The sequence below is a fragment of the Symphodus melops genome (genome assembly GCF_947650265.1).
Source record: "Symphodus melops genome assembly, chromosome: 14".
NCBI lineage: Eukaryota > Metazoa > Chordata > Actinopteri > Labriformes > Labridae > Symphodus > Symphodus melops.
Genome location: NC_136704.1, coordinates 5,752,723 through 5,774,461, shown reverse-complemented (window position 1 = coordinate 5,774,461; position 21,739 = coordinate 5,752,723). Strand labels below are relative to the sequence as shown.

Sequence of the window (21,739 nt, the reverse complement as noted above, 5' to 3'; positions counted from 1 at the left end):
CACAGAAAGAAAAACAGTCTTTACGTGTTTTAAAAACCAAAGTTGCCAAATGACAAATATTTACTTTTTTTAAACATCAACATTGACATACAACATATTTTGCAAACTATACTTTGGTTACTTCTGTTCTCCTTTATGAAGCAACAGGCTCGGCAGTACATACTACTCCTTCATTGTTAAACTGAGAGAGAGAGCAAGTCACTTTATGTTGGACGTGCACATGGATCCTGATCTAAACAACAATCGACATAAAGCACCCCTCTCGATAGGAATGAGCCTGCTCGGATCAGTCTGTTCTGACTGACCTGTTTATGTGAAGCATTTTTATTCTGATCAGGCTTTAATTCCGATTATCTGTGTCCATAAACGCAGCTATAGACAAAAAAATAAAGAACAAACTACTGTAGACACAGGACTGTGCTTGTGGTCTGCTCTCTGTAATTTCCCTTAGAGTTGTTCATGCAATGCTCACAGTGGTTAATGCAAGAACTCGGGGCTTTTGTGCAGAACGTTTTTCTGATCTGTTGGAACCACTTAAATGTCCCCTCTTAGAAAAAGGGGACATTTAATCAATCAAAACCTAAATACCAAATGGGCTACTGAAATGTAATGTGTGTCACGTGATGTGTGAGTAAAGCTGCCTGCAGAAATCACATGTCCTTCACATATCCCCTTCGGCACATACAGCACGTATATGAACAGGGCTGGGGGGTCATTTACCCACAGTCCATGATGGATGATTTCAAGCAGGTGCAACACAGTTCGTCCATCAACTTAATGTGTAGTTGGGACCCTGACATGGCCCGGGGAGGTTGCTTACAAGGTGGCAGCCATGTAGACATCATATCACTAATGACTCTTTAAGGTTGTCCTTAAAACAGAGTCAGCCATACTCTTCTCTGGTGGCGGTGGGTTACAAATGTTGTCCTTCAGCTTAATCAGGGTTTTGCGTCAGATAAAATAGATTTTTATGCAAAAATAAATAGAAGTAGTTGGCTCCCATTCATTCAAAAACCAACAGTGCCATAAGCTAGAAGAAACACTAATGGGTCCCCACTCTGTAATATACATTGAACACCTGTCCTACCATCTGGTTAGTGCTGTAGGCCATTATGAAGGGCAAAACCGACAAGATGAACAATCTATCATCCCACTGTCCCATTTAATAATCAAGTGTCTTACTGATGTCTTCATGCAGTGTTGCACATCTCACATTTAAGATAGGAAGAAGTAAACTTTAATGTTGACTGGTCTTTGCTGGTGATGTTTGGTTGGTCTTCTCTGATGCACTTTTTTTTTTTCTCTTTATGATGCCTTTATTTGAAACACAGGACAGTGGAGTCAGAAATCAGTTGTGGGATAAATGAAGATTGATCTTATCCGCTTTTATCTTATCTTAGTTTACTGCTTTGTCTTTGTTATCTTGACACAATGCTGGACTAAAAATTATTTTTTTTAATAAGCCAGCCCATTTATGTTCCATCCGTTTATTTACCTCGATAAATTAAGAGCTCATGTCTCTTGTGAATGTGGGGGTCAAAGTCTGGCTTACAAAGTCATTTCTCTTAACTTTGGTCTGAAAGTAAACCACATTGATTTATTTGTACTTAATCAACCTCAGAGTTTCAAAAAACATGTTTTTGTGAAGTCATCAGTTAGATTACTCAAAAGGTCAGTCCAACTCATAAATATACAAGTCCTGAAGATTAGAGGACCTTGGGGGTGTTTCCAGAGATATCCTGTGTGTATGCTTGATTCTATTGGTTAAACAAGATAGCTGAGAAGGGCCTCCATGACCTTTTCCTCTGTATATTTTGACTACAGGGAGTGTTTTGGTTGGGCGAAACCTAATCATCAAGGAGCTGTATGCAAAACATTTAACAATATCAGAGAGCTGACATTGAGCTGAATGCTAAAAGTTATTTTTTTTTCTGATGACCCAAGATTACTTCATCTTGACTTTGAATTCAAGTCATCAGTCAAGCAGTTTCCAGTTCAGTCAAGTCTTTGCCATAGTTTTTAGACGCTTTATTGTGCAAAAAAAACAATCAGCATTGCATGTAAAACAAAAGTTCGACACTTCACAGTGTTAGCGTCGTCTTTTTTATAGACAAATTACCTGCAAAGCTGGAAGTAAATGATGAAAATACAAGAAGTCATACTACAATCTTTCCTCATCAATGTGTATATCCAACAGAGCACTCTGAGCCTGAAAGACTTTGGAAACTCTCCTAAACCTAAAAGGCTGCATAAGAATGTCCTAAAACAATTACACCCTAAATATATAGAGCATCATTCTGGCATGTCTCTCGAGTACAGGCCCTCTGCAGTGTCTAGTCAAAAGTGTGTTTTCGGGATCTCTCAGTCAAACTAAGAGAAGCTTCTATGATTGTTAATGATATTCCTTTTCATTAGACATTTTGAACAAGCCTTCATCGAGCTACACTTGCTAGTTTCCCTTCTTCAGGATAATCTATCTTAAGTGCTCTCCCATTAGAGTGGAAGCTCTACTTTTTTTGGAGAAGCAGGTTCAAAAGGCCTGAAAGTAAGACATCAGGAGGACATTTCCCAAGAACTCATTTAGACCTGCTGTCATTCCCTGAGCCAACCCATCATAGTAGAACAAGCAATTCTGAGAGTTTATACTTCCCCTCTGAGTCAGCCTTTTGCTCTGCAAGTGGCCGAGTATCACTGACTACCAGAGGGGAGTCAGAGAGAGCTTGACTAATGGTAGATCAAATGAGCCACCTGAATACAGAAAGGCATGTAAGGAAAATGAATGAGGAGCAAGGCAATAGCAGCGGGCCAGAGCGAACAAGAGGAGCACCGTGCCGTACATCATCAGCTCCTCCAGTCTTCTCAGCGAGGCAGCTTCACGCTGTGCTGTGATTTCTCAGCCAGGGAGGGGAGCTGCTGACTCCCAGATAGAAAACAATCCCAGCACAGCTCGCCGCTACATCTAACAGCATCATGCTGCATTGGAAACCGCTGGCATTTAACAATGCCACTATTGATTTGTTGCTGTGCACTAACAAACGTCTTGCCTGAGGCAGAGTTTGCATGTGTTTTGATTGTGTCTGTAACCATGATAGTCCTGTGGGAAATACTGTAGCATTGTGTGTGTGTGTGTGTGTGTGCAGTGTCATTTAAAAAGTTAGCCTTTTTGCAGACAGCTTCGGATTATGAGCCTTTCCTATGAGGCTGGAACTAAAAAAAAATGTAGAGATGTATTAACACAAAAAAAAAACATGCACACACAGAAGATTGTGTGAAAAAGAGAAGGACTTTTTTTTTTCCTCCTTTCGTCTGCTCGCTGTGATGGCACTTCATGTTTGATGAGGGGCTTAGCTACAAGAGCTTTCCTTGTTCACCCTTAACCCCTTTCTCTCTGTGTCTTTCTTTTTATCTGTCTGACTTATTCAGGTTTCTATGTTTGTATTTTTGTTAACATATTCTGTACTTTATCAGTGCTATCACCTCCAAGTCACACACCCCTTCTGCCCTTTTTTTCCCTCACCCACTTGCTCTCTTCTCTCCCGGTTTTTCATCTCTCCATTGTCCTCTCTCACTCTTTCATCTCACCGAACACCGGCTTTTCTCTCTCCTCCTCTACAGGTTTAAATTTAGATTTGGAGTTTCACTCCACTGTATCCAGGCAACCTATCCCCCATATGTAAAGAACCAGCCGTGCTCAAGTCCTCCTCAATTTGCTCCCTCATCCACTCTCCTCTCTTACTTTTTTTTTTTTTTAACGATCTTTCTGACATCTTGTTGGTGCAGCTGTAGTCAGGGATGTGGCGCTATATGTCATGTGGTCATGTGTGTGTGTTGGTGTGTGTGTCGCGCTCTGGCTTATAAAACACAGCATTATTTACTCCTGGAGTCACAAACTGTAGACAGAGAGGGCAGGCAGACTAAGCTTCACAGCCGGACTTCAAAACTGTTTGTCCACTTAGGAGAAGTCCACATAGACGCCAACAACACTCATGAGTCATCAAATAAACCAGTCACCTGTCAGTCAACTAGTCTGTGATTAACCTGCAATCTAAATGCTCTGTGTGTGTTTGTGGCCATGCTGTGCTATGCACAAGTAGAACCAATAAACAGCTGTAGAAGCCCATCAAAACTACAATCAGTTAGATTGATCACCCGGCCAGCTGGGTCCTAATTATGAAGTCTGTCTCTCTCTCTATCTCTATCTCTCTCTCTATCTCTATCTCTATCTCTCTCTCTATCTCTATCTCTCTCTCTGTCTATCTCTCTCTCACGACTTTGTCTTTACACACAAAGGGACACGCTCACAAAGTGTATTATCACACAACACATGTATTGATAACGTTTTGTCACAACCTCACTGAAAAGCATGCGTTACAAAGGAGGGACACCTTAAAGACTCTTCTAAGCACCGTGAGTACCTTTTTCGTGAATGTTCTGCCCTTCACGTCCCATCCCAACGATGCTGAACCTCCAGAAAGTACCTCTCTTTTAGAAGGGAGGGAATCATAATCCTCAAGACTTCATTCAGTCCCCATTTGTTTCTAGTGAAACATGAGTTTTGTCATGACTCCTTTCAGGTGAACCAACAACACGCTCTCACAATCGAACGCGATGAATGATTTAGGAACGGCTGCGTTTATAACAGTGTGATACCCAAAGGAGGAGAAATGTGTGCACTGCCTCAGAGGGTCCACATCGGTGGTACAAACAGGGCCAAACATCTTCCGGAGCCTATTTTATAATGAGCATAATTAGCATAATGATCTTTGTAGCCTGTAGGTGCCAGTGCCAAGCAGCAGCTAACTGTGTGACCTTTACAAGAAATGTGTGTGTGTGTGTTTGTGTGTGTGTGTGTGTATCAGCTAAAGAAAGCCTCCACACTACATGTCCACTCTCACCTGTCACCATGGCCGTGTTGCGTGCACTCTCTTACACATGTAGGTTACACACGTGTACACAAATGAACAGAGGGCAGCATGGGTAACTGTCACAGCAATTTCTAAAGAGCTGAGAAAATTCCCTGGAAGCAACAGCCCACTCCTCAACACACAAACACTCACAGTCACTAAGATATGTACACACGTGCACTTTCCATATCAACACTGGCATCGACCACAAATCAACAGTTTTCTGTTTGAGGTGCTGTACAGCCATTTTGCCCAGGCAGAGCCACTGATCTGGGGGATAATGCATTTATATTGGCTGCCCTTTTCTGCCCCAATAAACCACCCAGTCTAGATGTGGGTGAGACCTTCTCGTTTTCTTCCTTAGCCTGGATCTGTCACTGTCTGTCCGCATATATTATTGTACTGATAGATTGAGGGTAACATTGAGGTTGTGAGCCAGTTAATTTGTTTGTAGGCTTCTTCGCTAACCACAATTCAATTAAGCTGCTTTTTAGACAGATGAAGTCCCTACAATGTACTGAGAACTGAACAGTGAAGAAGCTCTTTCTCTGATCTCATGCTCAGAAATGTGTTGAGTTTAGCATCGCAGACTTGTTTTCAGGGAGGAGCAGGGGGTGGAAGTGGGGAATATGCGTTCATATACGCAATCCCTTATGATGCTTTATGGATGCAATATCATGTAGCATGCAAAAAGCAAAGCAACATGAGCTTGGCAAGCGCTAATAACTACAAAAAGTACAGCGTGTCCCCAAACGCCTCTGTGGTGTTCGGCAAAGTCTGAAGCGACACAAATGCATACATGATCACCTGTGAAGGTTTGACTCTTGTGTTGTTGTTGTTTTTTCTGTCGACAGGATTCAGCGTGATCTTATTTCATCCCACAGTTTATTGCGCTGTTTTACTTGATTATATAATAATGGAAGGTGTGCCCAGTAACAAAAAAAAGCAACATAACACTTTTTTTAAAACACTTACATTGCCTGTGCACATGCCTCCCTCCATCTCTCTCTCTCTCTCTCTCTCTCTCTCTCTCACTTTCTCTCCTCTATTCCTTATCCTCTGATTATCCTCAACAGAGCTTCTCTTATGTGGACGTTTTTTTCTCTCTATTTCTCTCCTCTCCCTCTCTCTCTCTCTTTTTTTCTCTCTCTCTCTCTCCGGCTCTCTCTCTCTCTCTCTTTCTCACTAACATCCTTTTTTCCGAGTAGTAGTAGTTGTAGTAATACAAGCAGCAGCTGAATGGCATCGTCTACAACTAATAGAATCCGACTCTCCTGTTGCTGTGTTCGGTCTCTTATTTCCTCCTCCTCCTCCTCTTACACTCTGTTGCCCGCTGATTTGTTCAACGATTCAGAGGAGTTAAGCGCCAGGCGGTCGCAGTCAGAGCAGCACTGGGAGGGGGGACGGTCGAAGAGAAACTCAGTGACATGTTGTGAGAACCAAAGTGACGACGGTTTAATGGAACTGCGGGCCAGCTGAGGACTGATCAGAGCCTCGCAGAAGGATGGGCACGGCTGAGATGGAAGGCAGACGGAGTTTCATCAGGTTGGAAGCTGTTGAGTTGTTGGATGTTTAACAGACGATCACCTCTATATGTGAGCCCTAAGGAGAATACGCTTACAAGGACGAAGAACACATATCTAAGAATAAGGGAAATAGCAGGACCCCACCTCTATTTCATATCGCATGGGACATCATCTCCAGGCATGAGACTCAGTCCATGCTCCACAACAGCTTCCAGGCTGCCTCTACTCTGTGACCTCTTCATTATCGCAGCACCACATAGGGAGGTCTCGGCTTGGGTTCGAGCGGTGGTCGGTCCAGGACTCCAGGGGGACCGCCCTGACCCTGACCCCGCTGTGGTGAGCCGCCGCTGAGGACCATGGTCCTGCCGTTGCTGCTAAAGCTCCTCAGCGTCTTTCTACGCCAGTCGACCTTGACAAAAGCCGCCGTCGCCAGTCACCGCTGCCGCCCTTCCTGCTGCCCGGCCGCTCTGATGCCGCGCCCACCCGGCCTGCCACGCTCTTGCCGCCGCGGGTGGGAGGCGAGAGAGCACCCACAAAGTCTTCCCGCCGAAGAGAGAGAGGTGAGACTGAAAGAAACAACAGATGAGACGTTTGTGTGTGCGTGTGTGTGGGGTGAAGACGGACAAGGCGGAAAGTTTAAGACTGTGAAACGCACAACTAACTTACATGACAAACTCTGAGATGCTGCATCATCTGACTCGTACTTCTAAGAAAGATGGCTTAAATCGTAGACATTATGTCTTCTTGGTTTTATGAGCTTTAAAAAATCCCCTCGTGGTTGTTGGTGTTCTGAATGTGCATGTGGTATTCAGAGTCACATTTCCTGCATCTCGCACCAGAAAACAAGGCTGGATTGTGTTGTCGCAACCTTTCAAATTTGACACTCTCCACGGTGGCGTAAATTGGTATGAGCTTACACATAAAGAGTGGAGGCAGCCGTGTGTTGTCGAGTCTCTGGGAGGGTTTTATAGAAGTCACTAACATCTCAGCATCATATTCCTCGAAAACAAATCGTGTGGTGTGAGGACCATGTGATTGCTCCAGTGTTGATATCAGTCCCTTCATGCTGTTGTTGTTGTTGGTTTGTTATTCGCTCTGCAGTATCTCAAGGCTAAAAGGAGTCACTTTCTATCACATCAGTTTAACCAGCAGAACATCACGGACTAAATTAAAAGAGAAGCCACTGCCCTACATATATCTAATGAAAGAGGAATCTTTTCTAAGTGAACCTAATTGAAGGCAGAGAATGTCTTTATTGGATAAATGAATCTGTTGGACATAATAAAGCATTCTGTTGTTAAATGCTGTGTATGAATGGCCTTGATGAATATTAGTGTGACCAGCTATAACTACCAGAAATGTGTTCACGGTTAAGAAGAAATGCATTTGACATATTTATTGGAAGGGAACTAAGAGGGAACTCCAAATCATGGGTTCTGTCTCTCATGACACTCTTAAGTTTTCTATGATTAAAAAAAGGGGAGACTGGCTGATCCCTTTTTTCAAGCCTGGAGAAATGTTTCTAAACAAAATATATATCAATTTAAAAAAACGTAATTATGCAGTTAAAAGGTTTGACAGGGACTACAATCTGGCCTTTTTGCCATTATGGTGTGAGCGTTGTCCTGGAATCGATTTTTGGAGTTGCCTATCCCTTCAACGTCTGCATCTTTAACTACAACATAAAACACTCAAACGTTTAGAGAAGCTAACTTGACAAGTTTTCCCTCTAAACCAGCTGAATGAAAAACTGTGCCTGGTTTTGCCAACATAATCACACAAAGGTCAGACATGTCTCATCCTTGGTTGTCAAATAACAGCTCTTTGCCATTCAGCGTCTTCACAGGGGGTTTTATCATGCTTTATTACACAGGAGTATGAGGGCTTCATGGGGGGGGGGGGGTCTGAGATTTGTGATGAAATTCATTCATTTACAAATGAGAATAAAGTTCTTAATAATGTTAGCAGGCGACTGTACTGAAATGAGGAACAGCGCGTCATGAAGTATACTTGAGTGAAGGTTTTACAAATAAGGAAATACTTCCTTGTTTAGTCTGTAACACAGATTGAGTGAGTATTAAGTCTCTGCAAAATGACCGGCTTCTAAAGACACAGCAAGAAACTGGTGCTTTTCCAAAGAAGCAACCACACTGACTGGGAGGAAATTGAAAATGGCTTTCATTATTGCCACATATGTGGAGCGCTGCTGATTCAAGCCTTCAGAATAATAATTTTAATATCCTAAATTACCAACTTCATTCTCATTAATTAACAACTGTAAAGCTTTAAAAATGTTTTTTTTTATTGATGTGGCCCTAATACACCGTCATACGTTATGACTCCTTGTTAGGTCTGATTTAAGTCGTCATTTGGCATTAGTTTTTTTTTTCTTTATTCAACATAGGTACTGTTGTCTGAGCTTAAGGCAAAAAAGTATCCAATGTTGACTTTTTGTTTGTGTTTAGCATGAACCCAACAGGTCGATTTCCCGCGGCGTTTGAATTTATTGGTCTTTTTATGACCCCTAAATCCCCACATGCAACAAACAATAACTGATGTAAACAACCCTGATCTAGATCTCCATCTTTCACACTATCAGCGAATGAAGCAGGGTCCAGCACATGACTGCAGCTGGTCAGCTTGTGGCTACATTTCTTGTCTGATATTGGCAAACTATTTAGTTGATAAAGATCCAGCTGTCAGCCAATGATTAGACATCAATACTTTCCTTCAGAAGGTAAGGACAGCAGCAAAGAAAAAGATGCTTTTGATCGTATATCCGCACACACACATACACACAAAAATACAAACAGCATGTTCGGGGTTAGATCTTCCTGTTTCTTGTCTCTCAGATACTTCCAACAGTCACGGATCAATGGTCAAACAGGGAGCACATTTTCACCCTCTCTGCTGAGCATGTAGTCGTGATGCAGACTGCCTGTCAGATATCCAATTTTTGCTCAGTTGCTCTCTGTTTCTCGCCTGTCCTCTCTCTCTCATTCTCTCTTCCTCTCTTCCTCCTACACAGCTTTCAGGCAGGCCCTGCTTGACACCTGAAGCACCCTCAGTTTTAAATGTACCTGCTGCCAGTGTTGAAAGTTATGCAAGAGTTTGGCAAACCCAGAAATAGGATACAGCACTGGATCCACATTACAGGATTTTTGTTTTTGTTTGAGGCAATTAAAAAGGAAGTCCACCCTCACAAATGTACAGTAACTTGTGACCATACAAGGATATCCTCTGTGAAGTGCCAGCCGTTCTAACCAGAAACTCTGTGCATAATATCAGCTTTTGATTCCGCACCACTATTCATAAAATGTGAGTCTGTTGATTAACATTGAACCGCTTTGGGGTTTTCCTCAAGCATCATTTGCATTCACCTTTTCAGTAGATTAACTCTCTGTGCATCTTCAAAATGCTAACTTGTTGAGGAAATAATATTGTTGTAGCCTGATTTTACCTCAAGCTCTCTCCAGTGGACTCACACAAATCCACAGAAGCCCATTATGGTGTTCTTACTTTGAGTCCTGATTTTTATCAGATGTTTACTTTGACTGTCAGCAGCTCATCAAAGGTTTTTAAAGAGAAGCATTAACTCCTGACAAGAGATCCTGAAAACTGTGTTGAAGGGTTTTTTTCAAAATCAACAAAAAGATCATTTCCACCATTTGGGTTCCCTTAATCTTCAGATTGGCCTTAAAAAATGTCTTAGTGTATTTCTGAGGTGTAGTGTTGTAGTACTACTTGGTCTCAAGACCATTTTTTGTCTCGGTCTCAGATTGGAGGGACTTGTTTTACATCAGGTTTTTAAATCAAGGCCGCTCAAGACCACCACTGACAGGCTGTTCTTCTGTGTCATTACTATGAGAAGAGGGAGAACGCCCCTTTCTAAAAGAACAAATAACTTCAATGAATTCATAATATTGTTATCGCCTGGTTACGACCAGCCCATTGTCACAGTCTACATGAGTGACACGCACCCTGGACACTGGAGGACGGACATGGGACAAAGTTACACATATACAAGTCACAAGTCTTAACCTTCAAGTCTCAAGCCACTCCGGTGAGAATCACACAGGTCAAGTCAGGTCATTGCTCAGGTCAAGCAAGTCAGGTCACAAGTCAAGTCAGTACTGCGTCACGCCCGTTCACACACCGATGGCAGAGTGAGTATCAGTATTAACTAAAACAATTCACACGCATCCATACACCGCTAAAGGAGCAGTGGAGGCAACTTCAGCATTAAGTGTTGTGTCCAAGGACACATCAGACATGTGACTGCAGGAGCTGGGGATTGAACTCCTGACCTTCCAGGTTAGGGATGACTGACTCCAACAGTGTCAGCCATTGGTTTGTGGAGTACTGTTCTGAAGTCTGAAGTTAGGCATTTCATCAGTCTTTTTTCTCCTGTAGCCAGATGTGACTTTGGATAGGGAAGTTGAATCTTATCATGCAAATAATGTATGTTCAGGTGAAAGGCCTTGTTGTACATTTCAATCTGCTCAGTGATACTGGATGTATACTTGAGTCGCATCACTTGATTGTTATGGAATAAAACTTGTGCCTCACTTTCCCTACAGTCTAACACATAAGTGGGTCCCTGAGAGAGGAAAGGGCTTTGCAGACAAACCCATAACAATCCCAGTACACACTGTCCTCGTATGCATCCTCACACCTGATCCAAACAAAAGCCTGATACCCAAAACAGGGAGGATGAAGGGAATGATAGATAGAGGGAGAGATGCAGGGATGCCAAGGGAGGGTGAGGTAATGTAGCTGTGGCGTTCCCTGACTCCCACACGCATAGTGCTGTACAATGTGCCCTGAAGCGATTTTGCAAAAACGGACTATTCTCCCTGCGAGCTCTGGGATTGTCTGTGAGTGTGTAGAGTCAGGAGCTGTTGCAGACAGCCAATACTTGCCACATAATTCAACCACTTCTGTAATTGTTTTCACCTCGCAGAATTATTCAGAAGAATCGAGTGTTATACCTCAATATGTTGTAGAGCTAATGCAGGCACTGTATGCATGAATGAGAAGACAATTTAGTTTCATTTACATATGGGGATTTGGTGTTTGTGATTTACATAATGCTTCTTAATTTTTCTGGGGATATTTATATCCTCCCGTGTACTTACTGTATATTTCTCAATAGTTTTTTATGCCTGCAGCAAAAGACTCTTACCCTCCACCAAATAGGTCGATGACGACAAAGAACATTTCAGGAGGAATAAAGCACAGTAGAAACTCCAATATTTCTTTCTGTCTCAGCTCAGCTCTGCTTGATCATGGATTACTTAGAAACCTTGTGAAAAGGCTCAATATGCATCCAGCCCACTTCTGGAGAGAGCTGTATTTTCTAATGACAGGAGACGGGGAGCGAATGGAAGGAGAGGAGCAGGGGGGAGTGAGCAATGGGTGCAGATAAAGGAAAGGAGATTATGAATTCTGTGCAGCTGGGATTATCAAATATCTCACTCTCCTACCAGGGAGCCTCACTAAGTTGTTACCTGAAAACGGTCCTCCCCCCCAAGCCAGGGAATGTGATATGGAAAAGTTATTGTGCTGCTCCTGCCGTGATGCCAGCTGTGTGTTGTTTTGTGACAAAAACACAAGAGGGATAAAGGGACAGACTGAGGAAGATTGGAAGGTAGGTAGAAGTGAGTAGTCTGGCAGCAGGTAAAGAGTGTGAAACAACAGAAAAGATCAGATTGAGCTTTTTCAGCTATCACAGCTGCTCTGTGGATTGTTGTGTAAATTCAGCATCTCGTTGTTCCTGAAAACCTCCAAATACTCCCCAAGTAGGTCTGCTGGGCAATGTGGCATAATGACTTTTTTTCTTCACAGCCAGTTTAGAAAATTAAACCATCTGATGCCATCAATGTGTTCAGCTGTTAAAGATGCTCCAGTAAACGAAGGCGCACTCATACAAAGCCATCCTTACCTTGCCCAAACATGCTTCACCCTCAAAGTCCAGTATGTTTGACTCGTGCGAGAGCTCTGTACACTTCTTTGGCCCCAGCAGGCTTGGAAGAGGTGTTCAGCACGGTACAGTTCAGGCACAGGCTCAAGCACGGGCATGAAACACAGGTAGCCTTCTGTTATCAGAGAATCCCGGATTGTAATAGTTGTATCTGACTAAATGACTCAACACAAGTCACAAAGGTAGTTAAGTTTCAGTCTTGGTCTGTGCTGTTTTTTTTTAGTCTGCCTTTCTCGTAAACTATGCACGCTTCATGATCACATGTAGCCTTTCATGTGTTGTATTACGACGTTATGTAGGCTACAAGTAGTACCTGTGCTTAGGCCTGGAGCAGTGTGAGTGCAGGCCAGCGGGGGCCTGTGGGAACGTGACAACTTAGCGCAGTGTGAGTACGTCCTTGGTCTTTTGTGTTTCGTCAGACAGATAAACTTTAGGGCACACACTGGTTTACTCAAGCGTCGATATTTCAACACCAAACTGCTGCAGAGAGCGTAGAACTCTTCTTAAGGAGTTCAAGTTCTTAAAATCAATATTTTTTAAAAACTCTTTTCTAAATCTGTTTTAGCGATTTAACTTTTTGAGGTTTATTTTAAAACTTGCAGGTGTTTGTCTGCTGCCTGCTGCCATTCACTAACTCAATGTTGTAACTCATTACTCATTACTGCTGTGGGGCAGTATGAGGAAGACTTTACAAATACACTACGGTTAGCTTTCAGTAAAGCTAACTGACAGTTACAGTAAATGCTCATTTGTTCAGTAATGTTCATTAAAATGTGTGAAACAAATATCGAATCACTCTCCCCGGCCTCTGTAGCTGGTGTCCAGAAACATCACCAAAACTGTGAACACTGCAGTTCACTGCTCGACACTAAATTGATGCATCCCACATTCACTCTCTTCTACATTTAAACTCACCACAGTTATGTAACACATGATCTAAGTGGTTTAAAAACCTACTTTCATATTTCTTATAAAGATTCTCTGTGGAAATCTTCAAGCAGTCAGACCACTGAAGATACGACTATGCTTCATTGTTAACACAGAACCGAGAAGATACAAGCTCATATTTACATTCACAGGATATAATCAATGAGTGCAGTCGGTATGGTTGTAAACAAAAAGTAAGTAAATCAAATTCAAAACAGTAGTTGCTCTATATCCATATCCATAGCTATATCCATAGCAACGAATATTTAAAGAAAGGATAATGTAACCAAACAGGCACTTTGAAAAGGTAAATATTTTCTACAGTTTTTAAAACTATAAAGAATGAAAATATGGGTTAGTATGTTGGCACGCAGGTAAAAGTGTCACATACTGTTCACTGCTGATCCATGTACTGTTGGATAAAATAAGCACCCCAAGAATCTTTCTGAAACCGTCTCCAAACAGTTCCCAGATCATTCTGCTGTGCCATTACTTCTGTTAAGATGTGCTTACTGTTACTGTACAGGGATTAATCTTCTTCTGTGCATTTGTGCAGATAGTTCAGTTTTATGGTAAAATCTCTGCTGCTTAAAATAACTATTTTGAAGACTTTAAAATGTGCTTCTTCTTTTTTTTTTCAAAACATGGAGTAGGGGCTGCTGTGGCTCATCGATAGTGGAAGTCATCTCTCAACCTGAAGTTGAGAAGCCCAGCTCCTGCAACCATGTGTCCCATGTGTGCTTGTGCAAGACCTTAACCCTAAATTGCCCCCCGCTGCTCCGTATGAATGAATGAGATTTACTGAAGGACACATTACAATGCAGCAATCAGAGTGGGAATGTGGTGTGAATGGGTTGGTGTGCATGGTAAAAGCATGACTATTAAGAAGACCATTTCACGTTCCAACTGACAGCTAATTTATCTTTGAAAAAAATATTTTTTTAGACTTTAGAACAAATATGAATGTAGCTTCATTTACTCCCTCCATCGTGCACATTTTAGATCGAAAAAGGGCTTCTGCGTCTTGATTTTAATTTTTTCAGCAAAGCTAGATGTGATTCTGCAGGCTCATTCATGCACATGTACATTGATACATCCACCGCATGTGCGCTAGATCAATGTGTGAATGCATGTGTGTGAATCAGTGCCAGAGTTTCTGGGGTGTCAGTGACTTGGATAATAATCTGTGAATTAGAACAGTGCTCAGTGAAGCAGTGAGGGACAGAGAAAAGCTTTGCATCCAAGAAGGGATCCCAGAGGAACTACAGGACGTGTGTGTGATTTCTTCTTGCACACACGCACAACTGTTTATGGCTTACATGCACCGATTAGCTTTTTCGCTGTGAACTTGATAATGCAAACTTATGATTCAGTGTGATGGCTGCACATATGCAAAAACAGTTGTTGTCCGACATGATGATTGCTAGGTCAAGCAGCTATTATTGAGACGGTCAGACCAACCATCCATGGAGAGCACTGGAGTGGAATTTATCTATCCATCGCTTACACCATCTTCTGCTTTCTCTCTGAACTCTCAAGAGGAAGATAAAGGGAATATTCGCCAAAGCGGGATAAAGTCGTAGCACCGTTTTTTGGACAAAAACAGACTCATGGTGATCCGCTATCATGCCTAAACGGCGCCAGGTTTTTAAAAAATGGGATGGACTAGAGGGAGACGCAGGAAGAAAGATAAGACCAACAATCCAATAAATTCTCATATAGGGTGGTGAAGTTAAAATGAAAAGAAGTTGGTGCAGGGTATCTTCACAACTATCTGTTAGCAATTATGATTTAAGAAGAAGTTTTCAATCCTCACATCCAGTGTCAATTGTTGCACTAGGTATATTTTCCTGTATATGTTTGTGCCAAGCACACTGGTGAAACATTATCTCTGTTCTTAGTTTTAACAAAGTGAAAATCATCTGACGGTGCACAGTTATTTTTCAGTTCAGGTCTTCAAATAGTTTATGTGACACTTTTAAGGTGTATGAAATGCATCGTCCTGATGACCTAGCAGGGCCATCCTGACGTGATGGTGCATGCATGAGAAAGCTTTGCTGACTTTGGCTTCTTGTGGTCATGTTAATTGACTTTCAGGACTCATTTGTCGCGCAAGGTAAGAGACTGCTGCTAACACAGAAAAGTGTGCTGTCATTTTTAAGATTCAAGTAAAAAACATGTGAACATTAAATGTTTCCACAGCTCACTATACAAACACAGAACTTGTATTCCATCTTCCATCAGTATATATATACAGTAGGTACCCCTCTGTAGCCTGACACAGCGGCATATTTTATTCAAGTGGCCTGATTCCATAGTTTGAACTAATGCATGATGGCATCATCTGATCCATTTGAAGCATCTTGTACAGCAGATATAGCTCTGCACCAAGTCGCATCAATATTGCACAACATGTACTTTCCAAACAGTGAAGGATAGTTTAGTAACTCCAGGAAGTAATATCTAAGGCATCTTTTTTTCTGCAAACCTGGATAATATGAAAAAGTTTAACATAATGTGATGGGATATTTTTTTTTCCTGACCTTACAGACGCCGTATCTCCTGTTTAAATACTATGAGACTAAAGCAGTTTTTGTCAGAAAGAGAGAGGAGCTTAAAAACTCAAAGAAGTGTAGACTATGAAACTCTTAAGTCGGCCTCTGCTGTAGATTATCACTTACATGCATTGTCATTCATGTGTGTGCAGATCTTATGCCACCAGGCCCATAGCATTTGCTTCTCTTTGTATTTCAAGGTTTTTTCTGCTCAGGGTGGGAGAGAAGCACTGATGGTGCTGATGAATATTGGAGGAGAAGGCTGCAGTGAGGAGGAGGGGAGAAATGGAGGGAGAAAGATTGGGGGCTGAGGAAAATATGCTCCTTTGTTATGTCTTAATGGGAACTGTCAGAGCTGGAGAGAAAAAGGTCAGCCAGCAAGCCAGCGGTGGTGGTAGCCAGATAACAACACGCATGCACACAGACGCAGGCACACACGATGATATGCATGGTCAAAAACATGGACTAAACCAAATCCAGAATCTTGTTACTAATACAGTAACACGTGTAGCTTATTTTAAAGGAGATGAAAGTCATCAGCATTGTGCCTCAATTCTCCAACAAACAGCCATCGTCCACCCTTTGCTTAGAAACCCTTATTTTGTTCACACTTGAATTTGAATTAGATTCACATCTACATTATGTTAATGTTACTTCGACAGCTGATACTTGAATTTAAAGGTTGTTGGAGTCGTTAAAGTTTCACATAGTCCATTGAAGTATTTATCTGCAAATCACTGCAGAATGTGGTGATGAAGAATATGGTTTAGATGTCTAAAGCTCAATGTCTCAAAGTCATTTTGTTTACATTGATTTTTTCACAGTCTTAAGTCACAAAGTGCTTTACATCAGCATTAAGCAATATACTAATACTAATACGGTAGTTCCCTTAGCCACGTGATCTAAAACCATGCAGACTGCCATTGCACAAACAGGTTTTATTTATACAGTAGTAAACTGAAAATATATACTGAACATGGACAGAAAAAAGACCAGCGGAGCAGAGTTAGCTGTATGTGCGCCTGAGCTGGTGTTTTTCTTTGGTTAAATCCAGGAATAAAAACAAGAAACTCAAATGGAGAGCAAAACAGCAGTAACACACTTGTCAAATTGTAATCCACAAAACCTAAATGCTGCACTTCAGAAAATATTGTTTGTATTTAGATTACTTAAATCTAATACATTATACATTTCAGTTTGGGTCTCATCAGGACTACACACAGATTTTGAAATTGAAAAGGAGCAACGTTTTGTTTGACTTTGTCTCATGAATCTTTTGTGAAGCACTTTGAATTGCCTTGTTGTTGAAATGTGTTGAAATAAACTTGCCTTGCCTGATAAAGCATGACATTCAAGGATAATGCATTTTTGTAGCCACATATTTTTGGATTTTAGTTCATTTGAAAACACTAATCCATTATTCCCTCCTTTCTGCAGGTAGTGGTCCATGCAGCAAGCACAGTCTCTTAAAATCACACAAGTCTTTTTGATGTAGATACAGCCACAAGCTAATGTCAGAACCGTATGCCCTGGTGTCGATGCATAGTGATAGAGTCGGCAGATACAGATCCTCCAGATGTTTGTTTGTTTTTGTTTTTTTTGAAGGAAAGGGTTTGAATAAAGCTTGGAAAGGGTCGGAATGGTGTTTATCCCTTTAGCTGAATGACTTGAGTTCATGCTGACAGCACAAGGAATGAAAGAACTGTAAATGTTTGTGTGTGGTTACATGAATGTGCCAATGTGTACATTTTTAGACTCCTCACACTTGTTTTAGCTGTGTATTTTATACCCAGATTATGTGCAGCTGGATTTAAAGTGCATGTGCTTGTGGTAAACACAGCAGAAGCCAAGCTTACATTTCCACTTCATAGGATACAGTCTGACATACACTATCAGTATATTTCCATCCTTTGAAGGCGGCAGGGAACATCTTTAGTCCATCCTGCAGCTTCCTTTAAATCCTCTACGACGAGCATGTTAATCTGTGTCACCTGTTTGATTTAGCATGGACTTCCTGCTTTGATTTCTACGCAAGAACATACATTCACTGACTGTAACAACACTGACATATGTGCAGCCACATGTGTCTCTCACCTCCTCCAGAGGTGGGTTGGAATATCAGCACAGAAGAGCGTCTTTGCTGCATTTCGGGAGAGATTTTGTGTTTTTCTCACGACATCCAAATAAAATCTTTGCTAATTCCTTGTGGAAAGGTGCTGGTGTTTGTGTTTAGACGTACAATAGATTGAGTCTGGGGCAGTGTTCACATATGGACCTCAACCAAACGGGTCGTATGTTTGATAGGCCTTTAATAATTCAATATCAAATCACGTCTATTGCTCCCAAAATAACAGCAGTTTGCTCCTCTGTGCTGGTGGCTGCAAGGCCGCTCTGTTTACTGTACAAGTTGAAGGCTTTGAAATTTTAATGTGCCTCCTTCACCATTGTTTGAGCGTTGTGCTGGCCAGGACAGGCTTGAGTATGGGCATGAATGAGCAATGTTGTTTGACTGTGTATAAAATATTGACCAGTTGCTCACTGGGTGATATTGAGCGTGTTTGCGGAGGCTTTGCGAGCATCAGGACAGGATCGGAAAAAAATCACACTTTTTGACATGCGCTCTGCTTTCCCTCCGATATGGACATGATGTGCACTGATTTTATCTTCAGAAACGTGCTTGATTTGTTAACATGTGGATATAAGCTCAATACTTAGGGATTGCAAGACTTGCTTGATTCCTTTTTGTCTCCGTTCAGTTAGCAAAGATTCTTTCAACCTTGAACAATATTACAGTAAAGAGAACTTGATGAAAGATGATGTAGGTTTGGACAGTGTGATGTCTGAGCGGTGGAAGATAGAAGCAGATGCTCATGATTACAAGAACACAGTTTCATTTTCGACCTGACATTTAAGTTTGTGAGTTTGAAGTGTCATGCTGAGCATGCCTCTTAGGTCTACAGCGTTTTGTCATTGTTGAACTTTTTTCTTTTTTTGTTGTATATTGGTCCCTCTCACCTCTGTTTTTTGATCCTTCTCTCTCTCGTCTACTGACTCTTTCTTTCACACACACTCTCTCTCTCTCCTTTTGTGGTTAAGCTCTGTCCACGCTCCAGCTTGTTTTTGTCTCCTCCTTTTCCATTCCCTCCATCTCTTTGTTTCATTTTCTAAAACAAACCTTTACGATGTCAAAGTGGTGGAACTTCACACTTTTGTCCCTGAGGCGCAGCACAACATGCACACACACACACACACACACACACACACACACACACACACACACACACACACACACAGAGGCACAGCACAAAAAGTGTGTGTGTGTGTGTGTCTGGTACGCCCGTACTGCCTGGCTCAATAGAGGCAATTGAGCCAAACAATTAAACTATAGCACTCTATTATAAATTCTACACACAGTCACATACACAGAAGCAGAAGAGGACAGACGTGTAAACAAACTGCAGGAGCTTCACATACACACACTCAGACATGCGCACACACAGAATTGTTCCAGTGATCCTGTTTCGCCCCTGTACTGACACGCCACCTTCAATGTCGACTCGGTGGTGGGAAGACTTCTGTGACATTTACGATAAAGGGGAGGCGTTGAATAGTTGATGTGAATTGGCTCAACAGAGAGGCAGATTAAGCTCATTGAATCTACCTTTAATGTGATGTGATATGTATTTGTGTGATTAGATCACAGCATATAGTGACAATCAATCTCTTTTTGTAAACATTGTTGGGAATTTTCAGGAGCGAATACCTGACCAACGGTTATGTTGGGTTTTATGACGTAAAATTTGATTGTCAAAATAAATTAATAATTAAGTTTATTTAATTATTAATCTAAATCAATAATTGTTATTAAACTGCGTTTAATAAACCTCGGGGCACCACCCTGTAAACAGGGAACAACCAAAATATTACCAATATCAGTCTCAAATTATTTAATTAAATACCAATATCATTAATAATTAATAATCTGTATTTAATTGAAGGTGTGAAATCCGAACACAAAGCCCTTTCACCCAGCCTAAGTCACAAAGCAAATTCACAGTGATCACAAACAACGACTTTTTAAGATATAATAGAATTTATTTAACAAAGCAACATCAAATTAATCAATGAAACTCAATCAAACAAATAACCATCATAAGCCAAACTACAAGTAACAAACAGAACAAACAAGCGTGGCACATGTGTGTATGTGTGTGTGTGTGTGTGTGTGTGTGTGAGAGTGAGAGGGGGAGGGACAGACAGAGACAGACAGACAGCGATCAAAAATGGCGGCGACCACGCGTGGTCACGTGATGGCGGACACAGAACGTGATCTACGTTTCAGCAGCGTCTGGAAAGCCACAGATCTCTATGTGTGTGCGTTTACCGAAAGGTGTGTGTGTAAAGGCGAGAGAGCGAGAGAAAACAACGCACCTCGACAGCTCAATCTCGGACTGGAGCTCACCACAACTCAGAGCATAGTTTACTTCACTAACAGAAGCTAGTGGCCGGATTTGTATCAGACGGCGTTCACACTAGTCTTTCTGATAGTGAGTCTATTACCCGGTTATGACGCGGGAGCTCACAGATAAACACACGGGACACAGCGGCACAAATAAAGAAAACAAAAGAGATTTTACTCTGGTAAAATCTAAGACACAGCGGTCAAACACCAAGCAAATATTATCACCGTTTCACTATAATAACTCAGTTATTAAACACACTCTCTATATCTAACTGCCCAGACCTAGCTAAGCCTCACTTGAAACCGTTTCGTCCACGGTTGATGAAAGGAAGAAAAGAGGTTCTGGAGCGGCCTTTCTGCAGTTGTAAGGTGATGGCGGTGCGTGTCCAAAGGGGGTTGAGCAGGGCCGTCGTGTCCTCCGTCGAGCGAGGTGATCTCCGTGGGTGTCCTTTCTTTAAAGGACGGAACGAGACGTAATCCTTACAGTCTCTCTCAATACCGTTTTGATACGGGAGAAATAGAACGCTATACTTCTGAGATGCGTTCAAGTGGATGATCTAGGCTCAGAAATTAGGACGTCGGTGTGCTTCAAGGCCTTGGATCAGCTGCGCGCCAAAACTTTTAAACAAAGGGAAGCGTGCTGGAAACAGGAACAGAGTTGGGTATCCTCGGACGTCGCCAGACGACGTTTGAAAGAGAGTGAACAATGGGGCATGGCCGGTTTTATACCTCCCAGACTTCACACCTATGTGTTAGGTGTGGCAAGGCATTCTGGGAGTACCTGCAAGGCATGCTGGGATAAAGAGTCTTTTGTCGTAGTTCTCCAAACATACACAGCCTGAACTTTGCCATCCTGGCTGGACCCAACAACATTCAGCGTCAGGTTATGGGAGCAGGATTTCATCGATTTTGTCAGTGTTGCTTGGACTTCATTTATTTGTGAAAATGTTCTACAGTAGTGTTAAATGTATTAAAATATCCCATGATGTGGGCCTTGGAAAATCTTTTTTAAAATCCTTACACTTTTTAGACCCACTCTCCTGTTGCTGATACGGCACCACAGGAAGTGGCTTTTATTGGACGCCCACTCCCATGATGCATTGAGCTGTTGGAATACACTTGACTGAACATTTCTTCGGTCCAACTGCTTCGCTCTGAATTGGAACAAGGAGCTAGTTGAAAAGATGGTCATTAATGCCTGGCTAAAAATATCAGTATGCGTGAGCTCAGAGGATTTTTTGTCTTCACTGTCTGTATCCATTTGTCTCGGCTCTAATTGTTTTACATTTTTTTTGTTCCAGTTTACACTCATTTTTACACTTGTGAGGCTGCCAAATCAATTTCAAACAATGTGAGAAATGGAAGCTTTCCAAAACCATCAA

At 41.8% G+C, this 21,739-nt stretch overlaps 1 protein-coding gene across 2 annotated transcripts in view; it reads left to right on the top strand.

Moving 5' to 3' along the window:
- kcnh2b (potassium voltage-gated channel, subfamily H (eag-related), member 2b) overlaps positions 1-21,739 on the top strand; it is a 266,411-nt gene that overhangs the window by 213,010 nt on the left and 31,662 nt on the right. The window lies entirely within an intron of this gene.